The sequence below is a fragment of the Notamacropus eugenii genome, chromosome X, assembly GCF_028372415.1.
Source record: "Notamacropus eugenii isolate mMacEug1 chromosome X, mMacEug1.pri_v2, whole genome shotgun sequence".
Lineage (NCBI taxonomy): Eukaryota > Metazoa > Chordata > Mammalia > Diprotodontia > Macropodidae > Notamacropus > Notamacropus eugenii.
The window spans coordinates 20406584-20420750 of record NC_092879.1 but is presented as its reverse complement, the minus strand read 5'-3'; the positions used below and the strand labels follow the sequence as shown (position 1 = coordinate 20420750).

Below are 14167 nucleotides of genomic sequence, written 5' to 3'. Positions count from 1 at the left end.
ACATATATATACACGTGTGTATGTGTGTGTGTAATCCCTCCAACTACCCATATACTGAGAAAAGTCTCAAGAGTTACAAATACCTTTCCATGTAGGAATGTAAACAGTTCAACTTATGAATTATGAATTCTTATGAATTATGAATTAATTATGAATTATGAATTCTCTTTCCTGTTTAGCTTTTCACACTTCTCTTGATTCTTGTGTTTGAAAGTCAAATTTTCTATTTAGCTCTGGTCGTTTAATGAAGAATGCTTGAAAGTCCTCTATATCATTGAATGATCACTTTTTCCCCTGAGGTATTATACTCAGTGTTGCTGGGTAGGTGATTCTTGGTTTTACTCCCAGTTCCTTTGACTTTTGGAATATCATATTCCAAGCCCTTTGATCCCTTAATGTAGAAGCTCCCAGATCCTGTGTTATCCTGATTGTATTTCCACAATACTTGAATTGTTTCTTTCTGGCTGTTTGCAATATTTTGTTCTTGACTTGGGAACTCTGGAATTTGGCTACAATATTCCTAGGAGTTTCTCTTTTCAGATCTCTTTCAGAAGGTGATCTGTGGATTTTTTTCAATATTTATTTTGCCCTCTGGTTCTAGAATCTCAGGGCAGTTTTCCTTGATAATTTCATGAAAGATGATGTCTAGGCTTTTTATTTTAATCGTGGATTTCAGATAGTCCCATAACTTTTTAAATTGTCTCTCCTGGATCTATTTTCCAGGTCAGTTGTTTTTCCAATGAGATATTTCATATTATCTTCCATTTTTTTCATTCTTTTTGTTTTGTTTTGTAATTTCTTGTTTTCTCATAAAGTCATTAGCTTCCATCTGCTCCATTCTCATTTTTAAAGAACTATTTTCTTCAGTGAGCTATTGAACCTCCTTTTCCAATTGGCTAATTCTGCTTTTTAAAGCATTCTCCTCTCCATTGGCTTTTTGGACCTCTTTTGCCAATTGAATTAGCCTACTTTTAAAGGTGTTATTTTCTTTATCATTTTTTTGGGTCTCCTTTAGCAATCTGTTGACTCACTTTTCATGATTTTATGCATCGCTCTCATTTCTCCTCCCAGTTTTTCCTCCACCTCTCTTACTTGATTTTCAAAATCCTTTTTGAGCTCTTCCATGGCCTGAAACCGCTGCATATTTGTTTTGGAGGTCTCTTATGGTAAGCATTGCTCTTCGTCATCTGAAAGGATGGAAGAAAATACCTGTTCACCAAGAAAGTAACCTTCTATAGTCTTATTTTTTAGCTTTCTTGGGCTTTTTCCCAGCCAGTTACTTGACTTTTGAGTCCTTTGTCAAGAGGGGTGTATGCTCTGGGGACCTGTAGGTTCTCAGTTCCTCCAAGGTGGCTCAATCAAGGGAGAGGAGTTTACTCCTCTGCTGGCCTACATTCTGGTCTGAGAGCTACCAAAAATTTTCTGCCTAGGATCTGCAAGTAGAATTCCCTTTCCAGAGCCTCCACCAGCTCCACCATGTTAGCCAGCACTCTTCCTCACTCCCAGACTACCACTCAAAATCAAGACCCAGATCAGTGGCTCAATTTCCCCAGGAGCTTTAGGCCGAGGGCTCCAAAAATATATGCTACTGGTGGTGCTGTCACTGCCACTGCCTGGCGTTGGGGTTATGGAAGGACCCTGCTCCCTTCTCACCCAGGAGAAAAAGCATTTTCACTCACATTTCAAGTGTCTTTTGCATTTGTGGGTAGAGGGATCTAAGAACTACAGCTGCTGCTGAGGATTATGCCCCAGAAACCTGTTCTGATCCTGTCACTGTTGTGTCACATGGCCGAGGCTGGGCTGGGCTTCGTGGGCTGTGCTCCACTCCATGCTCTGTGCAATAGACCTTTCCTCTCAGCTTTTCAGGCTCCCTTGGGCTAGAAATCTCTTTCAATATATCATTTTGTGCCTTCTACTGCTCTAGAATTTGTTTAGAGTCATTTTTCACAGGTATTTCATGGGTTGTGTGGGAAGAGCTAGAGTACGTGTGTCTTTCTGCTCTGCCATCTTGGCTCCACCTCCCCATTCCTGTAACCCTTGCTGCTGGGGCGGTTGAGGAAGGTTCAAGAGTTCTGAGCTGCAGTGACCTGTACCAATTCAATGTCTGAACAGGGCCTAACATATTTTAAAAATATAACTGTATAGACACGTTTTTACTATCTAAGTTTCTCTCAATATTCTACATAATAAGATTTTTAAATAAAAAAGAAGAAAACTCCACAATATTCACCAATACATCCAAAATTTATGGTAACACATGTAGTGTACCACATTGGTGGTCCTGCCACATCTACAAAAGAGGAAGGGGAAAGTTTCTTTTTATATCTCTTCCTTAGAACCACACCAGGACTATGTAATTTTGTAAAATTCACTTTTTACTGTTTTGTGCTTGTTCTTCAATTTACTTTATGTCGTTTTCTTTATTGTCCTTATTTCAGGCTTCATCTGATATTGCAAATCTTTCTATGTTTCTATGTATTCACCATCTTCCTTGTTTGTGTTCACATAGTATATTCCATGACATGCATGTCTCACAATTTCTTCAGTCTTTCTGAAATTGGTGGAGAATGATTTGGTTTTGATATCATAAATACTTTGGTATGTATTGGGAATTCTCATCAGTAATTTCACTGAGTGTATATATGATTGGTTGGTTGTTGTCTTTTGTTCCTGAAGAGGACCAAACTGACATCATTATATTAGAGTCAAGTGACAGTGTGTCCAACCATGGTTGATCAAAGGAGTATGAGCCCAGGATGTTCTACCACAGGTTAGGCACAAATAGTTTATGGGAGCAATTGGGGTAGATTCTCCAAATTTGTGCATCTCATTTTTCTTTTGAGCTACTTCAACTCTGTTTCGGCTTCTGTGCTTCTGTGCTCATAAAGCACAGTTCCTGCTCTGATGAGAGCATGCCATGCTGGGTGGTCCTGTGCCAGTGTCTCCTATGTCACACAATCAATTCCAAAGTTCTTAAGAGAGGAAGTTGAGAGTGTCTTTGTATGGCCTTTTCTGACCAATTTGTGAGTCCTTGCTTGCCCTGTGTGAATTCTCCACAAAATAGTCCTTTTGACTTTCGAACAATGTGGCCAGCCTATCAGAGTTGCACTCTGAGATTCTGTGTGTGTGTGTATACATATGCATATCCACACAGACACACACACACACATATAAATATCTGTTTCCTGCATCTCTTCAAAACCAAATACTTATCTGAGAAATCTCATGTAAGGGATTTTCCTCCATTTGATCACATCCTTTCTTATCTAAGATGCATTGATTTTGCTTGTACAAAAGTATTTCAGTTCCATGCAATCAAGATTATCTATTTTATCATTTATAATTGCCTCTATTCTTTGTTTGGTTAAGACTACTTTTTCTACTCATACCTGTGAAAGGTATATGATCTTTCTTGTACTTTTTTTTACTCAAAAAGAGAGTTCTTTTCTAATCAATTTCTGTACTGGTATTTATTAAGCACTGGATTATTGAATTCTCTTATTTCTGATTCTTCCTTCATCCCTGACTTTTTGCATTATAGACTTTGATATCCTAAATGGTTCTCAAATTTTAATTATTTATTGAGGTTTAAAATGATTAAATAGAAATACTAGTGATTTTTCTGGATTTATTTTATAGATTCTTATTAGTAATATTTGTTCCAAAAACCTAGATGCATACCACCTTTAGTCACACCATACAAGTGAGCAATGGATTTTCCTTGTTTATACTTAGAAAAAGATTATATGTGAAAAAGGGAGAAGGGAAGAATCCTAACTGGAGGAAAAATAGCTTCTATGAATACACACTTCTGTGGCTATATGTGGGAGCTTCAGACTTCTATCTCTCCTGTCTCTTCCTCCTCTAAGAATGTGCAAAAAACATGGTAGGGACACACTAGCCAGTGTGACATCATTTCTAAATTTCATGTGGCCATCACTGCAACCCACCACAATCCCAGAAGAACAGGAGAGTCAATGTGTAGTGATCAGAGCTAGCTCAATCCTGCCAGTGGCACTTCCTCATGCCTGGTGCAAATATGCAAGACAAATGACTCTTTTCAGAATTTCGGTGCCAGGAGGTCTCCAAAGGCAAACTCAAGCAGATGTCACCAAACCAGTTGATTCTGGCTTAAGATCTGCTTGAGTCTTCCAAAGAAATACTTTAAGGGGAGGGAACCTGGATTACATTTTCATGATGGACTCCCTGCCAAAGTTTACATCTGAAAGATAAAGTAAATTTGAATAGGGTAACTGCTTCAGTTATTTTTACTGAAACTCCTTAGAATAATTCTCTCTGAGACAGATAAATATACAAAAGCAGTTACTATATTCAAAGGACTTAAAATCAAATAGAAGTTTTAGAATGTAAACCAAGAGGTACATAAATGATACATAGAGAATAGAAAGAAGATAACCTTAGAGGTTATCTTTAATCAGATGGGAATAGGGGGAACCTGCAGAAGGTAGGACTTTATCTCTTAAAAATAATTTCACTCGAGGAGCCAAGACGGCGGAGTAGAAAGACACACATATGCTAGCTCTGAACCCACAGCCCATAAAATATCTGTAAAGAAGAACTCCCAACAAATTTAGGAGCAGCAGAAGCCACAGAACCACAGAGTGGACAAGATTTCTATTCCAGTGAGACCTGAAAACCTGATGCGAAAGGTCCCTCGCACACCAGACACAGAGCAGAGCTCAGTTCAGCCTTGGCTGCGGGCACTGAGAAGAGCAGATCCGAGCAGGCTTCAGGGACAAAATCTCCAGCAGCTGCACAGGTCCTTCCACCCTCAGGTGACAAGGGTCAGTGAGAGGGTCTCTTTGGCTGGTTGAGAGGGGAGTGGGGTATCCCCATAACTCAGGCCCCCTTGGGAGGCAGCAGCGGGGGTAGCAGTGGACAAGGGCTCCCAAAGCAGGCAGGAGCTCAGATCCATTGTTGAAGGTCTCAGCATAAACCCCCTGAGGGAACCGAGTCCCTTCTGGCGGCCCTGCCCCCACCTGAGCAGCTGAACTTAATCTCACACTGAATAGCAGCCCTTCCCCCTCCCAAATCCCTGAGGCTGGGAAGCAGCATTTGAATCTCAGACCACAAGCACTGGCTGGGTGGATCTGGAGGCAAGGTGGGGGTGGAGAGAATACTCAGAAGTCAAGTTACTTGCTGGGAAAATGCCCAGAAAAGGGAAAAAAAAACAAGACCATAGGAGGCTACTTTCTTGGTGAACAGCTATCTCCTCCCTTCCTTTCTGATAAGGAAGAACAATGCTTACCATCAGGGAAAGCCACAGAAGTCAAGGCTCCTGTTTCCCACACATCCAAAATAAATATACCATGGGCTCAGGCCATGGAAGAGCTCAAAAAGGATTTTGAAAATCAAGTTAGAAAGGTGAAGGAAAAACTGCGAAGAGAAATGAGAGAGATGAAAAAAAAGCATGAAAAACAGGTCCACACCTTTCTAAAGGAGACCCAAAAAAATGCTGAAGAAAATAACACCTTGAAAAACAGGCTAACTCAATTGGAAAAAGAGGTTCACAAAACCAATGAGGAGAAGAATGCTTTCAAAAGCAGAATTAGCCAGATGGAAAAGGAGTTTCAAAAGCTCACTGAAGAAAATAGTTCTTTCTAAATGAGAATGGAACAGATGGAGGCTAATGACTTTATGAGAAACCAAGAAATCACAAAACAAAACCAAAAGAATGAAAAAATGGAAGATAATGTGAAATATCTCATTGGAAAAACAACTGACCTGGAAAATAGATCTAGGAGAGACAATTTAAAAATTATGGGACTACCTGAAAGCCATGATCAAAAAAAAGAGCTTAGACATCATCTTTCATGAAATTCTCAAGGAAAACTGCCCTGAGATTCTAGAACCAGAGGGCAAAATCAGTATTCAGGGAGTCCACCGATCACTACCTGAAAGAGATCCAAAAAGAGAAACTCCTAGGAACATTGTGGCCAAATTCTACAGTTCCCTGGTCAAGGAGAAAATATTGCAAGCAGCTAGAAAGAAACAATTCAAGTATTGTGGAAATACAATCAGGATAACACAAGATCTAGCAGCTTCTACATTAAGGGATCGAAGGGCATGGAATATCATATTCCAGAAGTCAAAGGAACTAGGACTAAAACCAAGAATCACCTACCCAGCAAAACTGAGTATAATACTTCAGGGGAAAATATGGTCTTTCAAAGCAATTGGGGACTTTCAAGCACTCTGGATGAAAAGACCAGAGCTGAAAAGAAAATTTGACTTTCAAACACAAGAATGAAGAGAAGCATGAAAAGGTAAACATCAAAGAGAAGTCATAAGGGACTAACTAAAGTTGAACTGTTTACATTCCTACATGGAAAGACAATATTTGTAACTCTTGAAACTTTTTTCAGTATCTAGGTAGTTGGTGGGATTACACACACACACACACACACACACACACACATAGAGAGGGAGCACAGGGTGAATTGAATAGGATGGGATCATATCTTAAAATAATGAAATTAAGCAGTGAGAGAATAAAAGGAATAAAATGCACACTCATTTTGGTATGAAAACCTATCTTACACTACAGGATAATGGGGGAGAAGGTGATAAGCAGGGTGGGGGGATGATGGAAGGGAAGCCAGTGGGAGGAGGGAGTACTCTTGGGGATGGATAGGATCAAAAGAGAGAATAGAAGCAATGGGGGGCAGGATAAGATGGAGGGAAATATAGTTAGTCTTACACAACACGACTATTATGGAAGTCATTTGCAAAACTACAGAGATATGGCCTATATTGAATTGCTTGCCTTCCCAAATGGAATGGGTGGGGAAGGAGGGATGAAGAGAAGCTGGAACTGAAAGTTTCAGGAACAAGTGTTGAGTATTGTTCTTGCAACTAGGAAATAAGAAATACAGGTAATGGGGTATAGAAATTTATCTTGCCTTCAGGACACAAGAGAAGATGGGTATAAGGGAAGAGAGGGGTGTTAGAAGGGAGGATAGATTGGTGATAGGGGTAATTAGAATGCTCAGTGTTTTGGGGTGTGGGGAGAGGAGAAATGGGGAGAAATTTTGCAACCCAAAATTTTGTGGAAATGAATGTTGAAAACTTAAATAAATAAATTTAAATAAAAAAAAAGAGGACCATGACATCTGAGAAATGATGACATCACTTAAAAAAATTGATTCCCTAGGAACCAGACAAACCACAAACCCCCTCTGAGTTACAGTTCCCACTGGATCCCATGCTCCAGTTCTGTTCCAAAAATGAGCTGAGACCCTTACCCCGGAGCTCCTGGAGATGTACTGAGAACCAATCCTGAAGAATGTGAGTTGAGCATGTCCTGCAGATAATTTCTTATTACACTCCTATTCAAGGGAGAACTCAAACTGGGAAGGTACTAGAATTCCTGAGTGAAGACAGGACATTAATTACATAAGGCAATTTTGAGATGTATGAGAGCAGGGTGCTTGAAACACTTTATTAACCATTGTGTTCTGGTCATGAAGGGTTGTTGATTTCTTTATGCCCTGAGAGATGTTCTCATCTCCTCCCCCTCTCCATTTCCTGTAGCTGAACAGAATGAATATATTTACGTTTATCCTCCAGAAGACTGAAAGGTAGCTCATCTCAACAGATTTACACATTGTGGATGATGCACATGACAACTTGAACTTTTTAAAACCTCAGGTAAGTATGTGAATGACTTGTTGCTTTTACAAAAAGATTTTAATCCAGAGTAGTTATGTTTCCAGAAATGTTCTCCAGCCTTTTGCAGACAAACATTGAAATTGTGTTTTAGTTTCATAGCAAGGGGAAATTTTAACAGAATCATTTCCCTAGCGTTAAAGCAATGAACAAAAAGCAGTTTTGTAAAGTGGAGGAGTCATTCAAAGTAACTGTTGTAGGTACATAACCTCACACTTTCTGTCACTCAGGTGCTTTATACCAAAAAGACCAATTGTTGACAGGTAATATTCAGCTGCTTTCTAATAGCTTTTGGGCGAAAACAAGATATGCAGACGGAAAGAGTCCAATATTCACAGAATATTTATAAAAGATAAATTAACATCAAGTTAACATTAACATTAACATAGTCCTGAGATACAATCTCAGGTTACAATTTTAGCATAAGGTATATGCAGGAGCCAAAAATAAAACCTTATGAAATATTGAGCAGTACCACAATATATAACTGGCAAGAAACTCTCATCTTAGCTAATTTTGTTACTCTCTACTTCATTTTACTACCTTTATGCGGGAAAAAGTGTGTGTGTGTATATACGTATACATATAAAAATACCTTTTCAAAGATTTTAGGGGATAACTTCACCCTGCCCCCTCCCCCACCACACACACCTATACACAAGTCAGTGTAGTTTCATTGATCAAAATTGATAATGAGTTATTGAATCACATGATGCCTGGTCTCTTCAAGCTGTTATATAATCTATGCTTCGGTTTGAAAGTTCACATGTCCTGGAGTTTGAACATTCTCCCCCATTTTAGGGATAGGATAACTGAGGCCTACGTAGGAGGAGAAAGCGGGGGAATGACAGAACCCAGATCCAGGTTTTTCCATTATTGCTGTTGTGTTGTGTTGTGCAGTCCTGTCTGACTCTCCCTGAACCCATGGACCAATAGCGGGTCAGGCCCTTCTATGTGTCACTATCTCTGAACGTCCGTCCAACTTCACGTCATGACTCGTAGTCCATTGTTTTCTGACGTGTCTCCCAGGCTGCCTGCAGGCCTTGGGCTATTGGTTGGGGTCCTTTGTTGCATTATTGCGCACAAGGCGTGTCTGTACCAGGTGCCCAGCTGAACCCCGCCACACTGCTGGGGAGAGGTGGACAGGCAGCAACTCGCAGTGAAGGAGGCGCCCCGGAGGCTGCTTGCTGGGCTGTGAGGAGTACCTACCTGAGCTGGCCACCGACCTGCCCCTGCCCTAGGAGGGGAGCCCATACTGACATTCCACGGGTCCAGGAGCATCAAGAGCCACGTGTCCGAGTGACGGTCTGGTACACACGATCCAAGTAGGAGGTACGTTGATACCCAAGAGGGAGCAAGACTCCCAGCCCCGATGCACCTCCCGGACCCCACCCCTGGCCCCATGGGTGCCCCTACCCCAAGTGGCCCGTTGGCCAAGCCCAACAGCTCCACACGCAGCCCCAGCAGCTTCCCTGGCAACCCCAAGCACCGCTCCAGGTGCCCCAACAGCCACATCAGCAGCCTCGGTCTCCCCAACTGATCCATTCCCCGCCACCTCCTCTGCCCATTAAGCACCAACAGACGCCTCCGCAGGCAAGTGACAGCTCCAGGTGCCCCAAGAGACCCAGGATCCCCTTAAGTCTCCTCCGAAGCCCCAGGCACCCCTTCCCCCAGCGCCAGCAGCAAACTCCGCCCCAGGTGCCCAGAGAACAGCTGCCCTACTCCCAGTATTTATTGTAAAAATTAGATGGTTAATTGGTGGCGATATGAAAGGGCCTCCATTTCTCTTTGTAAACCACTGCATTTTCAGTAACATACGGGTACTCAGAAGACACCGAAGCCTAGCCTGTCACAATAGGCCTTAGAATGTGGAACGACGGGGCTTGTAGAGACTTAAGAACACACAGAGAATGGGCTAGGAGTTGCCATAGAGAAGGGAATGTTAGAGTTGGGGAGACACCTAACGGTGAGCTATCAGAAGCAGAAGACCTCCTGCAACAGAGAAAGTAAGAGTGATCTCTCCCATGCCAGAAGAGGATGGAAAAGTTCTTTCCAATACTAGGTCACGTGATCCTAATCAGATATCAGTCATCTGGCTGTCAGCTCCAGGGATGGCCCAGGGTCCCAAACCTAGTCTGTGTCTCAGGGTGGATGTAATATGACTGTGCTAAATGCTGGGTGGGGGGAGGGAAAGAGGGAGGAGGAGTGTTCTAGAAATGAAAAAATACTCAAGGAATTTTGATATTTTCACGAATTTATTTTTTCTCTTAGAGACCCCAATGGATAGGCAGGGATAGAATAATTTTTAAAACAACAATTCAATATAATTAGGGTGTAAGAAGCAGACTTTATTTCACAAAAATTATTAACTTGGAGTCGATAATGTTAAACCTTAGGAAAAGAACGAGGAAATTCAAGAGAAAAGGTGAAAGGCCTAGAACATCCATCCATCTACAAGGATCAAAATCTTTCATTCTAAAGGCTTCCATTTAAAATCAGGTAAGTCCAGTATTATTTCTTTTCTGGGCAGGCCATTCAGAGTATTTATTTTATTAGAAAATGCTTCCTTTGATAAGATTGGAAAGGACACACAGATCTTTGTGCTTTAAATCACAGTCTTGCTAAGAACCATAAACAGCTGAAAAGAAATAATTTTCAAGAAAATACATAGACTCCAACGTACCCAAATGGTAGTCAGTCCCAAGAAGGTGGGACCTTAGCCAAACCTGAGAACAGGTTTTATCCAGGATTTTAAGTGCCCAGGAGAAGAGACTGTCACAGTCAACAGGATATTGAAATAGAGGGATGTCACAGCTATGGAGGTTTGGAATTAATAGTGGCCTTGTAGCCCAATGAATTTTAGGGATGAACCAAGCGTAATGACATACCTAATGGGTAGCATTTGCTTTAAGGCTGCCAAAGCATTTTGCATCATGAGCTCACTTGGTCCTCATTACAACCAGCTGAATTAGCTGCTGTTCTCATTCTTCCTTTTAGAGCAGAGGACAGTGAGGTCCACAAAGCTCAAAAGTGGCCCAGGGTCACAAACTTAGTTAAGTGTCTAAGGTAAGATTGGAATGCAGCTCTTTCTGACTCTGGGCCCAGGGTTCTAAGCCCAGAGGCTCAATAGGTTCCAGTAGGAAGGTCCATGGGCTGGGGTCCTAGAAAACCAGAAAACACTCAGGGCATGCCCACCATTACAAGTTTTATTTTGGGGGCATCAATTACAGGAATATGGAGGCAAGGATAGGATCATTTTAAAACCAATAACCAAACATTTATAATAAGTATACTATTTATAATAATTTCAATAAAATGCATACTGACATTGTGAAGATCTTCTGAATTAAAACTTGGGTTTGGAAACACACAAAAAAGATGATGCAGCTGAGGCCCATAGATTCACAAAAACATTCCTCTGAGACAGAGAGAGGTGGTCTTCATCCCAGGAGTGTGTCAACTCACCTTCTTCAATATGACCAATCACGATCCCTTGACCCCATGATGTTGTCAGTTCAATAACCAATGCTATTATTTCTGTTCTGTTTTTTAATCTGTGTACAAAAATGAGTTGCATCTTCATTTTGGCATAAACTGAAGCAAGTCATAGACACATTTGTTGTCAGCTACACATGTGACCATTAATAAATACTATTTTGCTCAGAGAGAGCATGCCTCGATATACATTTTTGTTAAATTTTGCTAAGGACATATTTATCCCAGAAGTTTTATAAAATAGGGATTTCATTCCTAAATAGTTTATGTTTTTAGGTTTACCAAACATGGGATATGAAAATTCATTCTTGATGATTCTCCCTTGTCTGGTCTGTTCTACTGATCTACTGCAGTATTTTTTTTAATAAAGCCAAATAGGTGATACATGCTTCTTTATAATAGAATTTGAGGTCCAAACAAGTCATTCTCCCTTTTTAATTTTTTTCATTATTTCTCTTGATTTTGCAGCTCCTTACACTTAGTGAGCAATTTTGAAATCTTTCTGTTTCTATCTCTCTGTGTCTTTGTCTCTTTCTCTCTGTGTCTCTCTGTCTCTCTGTGTTTCTCTTTCTCTCTCTCTGTCTCTCTCTCCTTTACTCTCGCCTCTTCTTTCCATGGACTCTTTGACCAGTAAAACTAACCTCCTTGATGTCCTTAGACTAGACACTCCATCTCCAAGCTCGAGGCATTTTCATTTGCTGTCCCTTATACCTGGAACTCTCTCCATCCTCATCTCCATCCCAGCTTTCTTGGCTTCTTTCAGTTCCCAGTTAAAACCACATCTTCTACAAGGAACCATCCTTTATCCACCTAAATGTTAGTGCTTTTTACTCTCTTAATTATCATCAAGTTTTCTTGTAAATATGTTGTTCCTGCATAGTTTTTTGTATGTTGTCTCTGAAATTATATTGTAAGGTACTTGAGGGCAGGGACAGTCTTTCACCATTTTTTGTATCCCAAACACTTAACCAGTACTTGGCACATAGTTGGTGCTTTAATGAATTCTGGATTGTTGACTATCTATTTATCAAATATTTCTCACTATCTCTCTGTTCCTGTATGTAATTAGTTTTTTTTTTTTAAAGAACTCTCTTTTAGATCACAGGTACACCTAACATCATGATGCAGATATTTGTGAAGACTCTGATAGGGAAAACCATCACCCTTGATGTGGAATTGTCTGATACAATTGAATCGATCAAGGCCAAGATTCAGGATAAAGAAGGTATTCCTCCTGATCAACAAAGATTGATGTTTGCAGGCAAACAGCTAGAAGAAGGATGTACTTTGGCTGATTATAACATTCAAAAGGAGACCACCCTTCATCTTGCCCTGAGACTTCGTGGTGGTGAGAACAAAAAGAACATCGCTCCCCAGAAGAACAAATACAAGAAAAAGAACACTAAACCTGCTGTCATGAAGAGTTCTCATGTTGAGGATACTCATAAGATAAGCTACCTTCACCAGGTTGTTCTTCTGATCAATGTGGTATTGCAGTCTCTGTGGATCACCATTTTGACCTAGTTTATTGGGGCAAGTGTTGTCTCACCATCAAGCCAGGAGACAAGTAACTCTAAATGTGTTCATTAAAAACATCAACAATTTAAAAAAGTCTCATCTCTAGTCTTCTTTTCACCCTTGACTTCCTCTACTTTGCTTCAACCCTTCATTCCTAAGCTGCACTCCAGGGGGTACAGGGAGTGTATCATTTCCCTCAGTATCTATGTTTGCCATAGATTCATGTGAAGCAGAAACTCCACTTTTGCCTGATTTAGATCTATTTTGAATATACCATTTCCATTTAATTATGCTAGCCTCTTGAGCATTTCCAACTCTGTGAGCAGCTGGGGTACTCATTATACAGGTCATAATTGGGATTCCAGGCCTTAACATTACCTAGGGCTAAAAATTAGCTCTTTAGTCTCTACCAAAGTCCAATATGCAGCTCACAACGATGAAGGGAGTTTCCTAGAACAAAATCCTAAGAGTACATTTTGGCTTTGTTGTTTCTGCCATAAACTCCAATTTATATATCTTGTACAGTCACTTGTAATTCCACCAGGTCACTTTGCATAGGCCATAAATCTAGGGCCATTGCTTCTTCAAAAGCTTTACTCTGCTTAAGTCCCCAATCAAATTCATATTTTTCCTAGTAATTTTGTAGGAGGGTTTCAGAATTTGTCCTAGATGTGATATGTGATGTTGCCAATATCCAAATAATGCTATAAACTTTTGGGCCTCTTTCTTACTGGTGGGGGTAGTAAAATCCAGAATCTTTTGTTGGGCTTGCAGGAGAAGCTCTCACAGTCCCTGATTCCATTGCATATGCAAAACTTTTACAATTTGGTCTGGTCCTTGAATCTTTGAATGTTCCACCTTTTGCTTTTCATATGCTCATTTAAAAGTGTCAAACTCTTCTCCACTTCTTTTACATTTTTCCCTGTATCATAATATCATCTATGTAGTGGGTAAGTTGTACACCAGGTAGCTCTAATTCATCCAAATGTTCAGCCACATTCCTATGACAAATAGTGGGGCTATGCAGATATCCTTGTGGCAAGTGTGTAAAAGTATACTGTCGAGCCTTCCAAGTGAAAGCAAATTGGTCGCATTGTTTCAAATATATTGGAATAGTAAAAAAAAAAGCATTGACTAATTCAATAACTGCATACCAAGTCCCATCACATTTCTGAATCTTTTCTGTTAAGGATAGCATACAAGGGAGGAGTGACCTTATTCAATTGTCTATAATCCACTGTCATCCTCCATGTCCCATCTGACTTTTGTATTGGCCAGATAGGACTATTCCATGGAGTGATTGTAGGGACTGACACTCCTGCCTTGATATATTCCTTTGTAATATTGGTAATTTCATCTTGCCCACCTGGCACGTGATACTGCTTTAAAGCAATTACTTTAAAAGATTCAGGTAAGGTGATTGGGTCCATTTTTATCTTACCCACTAAAATTTTATTAATTCTTC

At 40.4% G+C, this 14167-nt stretch overlaps 1 pseudogene; it reads left to right on the top strand.

Moving 5' to 3' along the window:
- Positions 1 to 7062: 7062 nt before the first annotated feature.
- On the top strand, positions 7063 to 12795 carry LOC140515589 (ubiquitin-ribosomal protein eS31 fusion protein-like; annotated as a pseudogene).
- The last annotated feature ends 1372 nt before the right edge of the window (positions 12796 to 14167 follow it).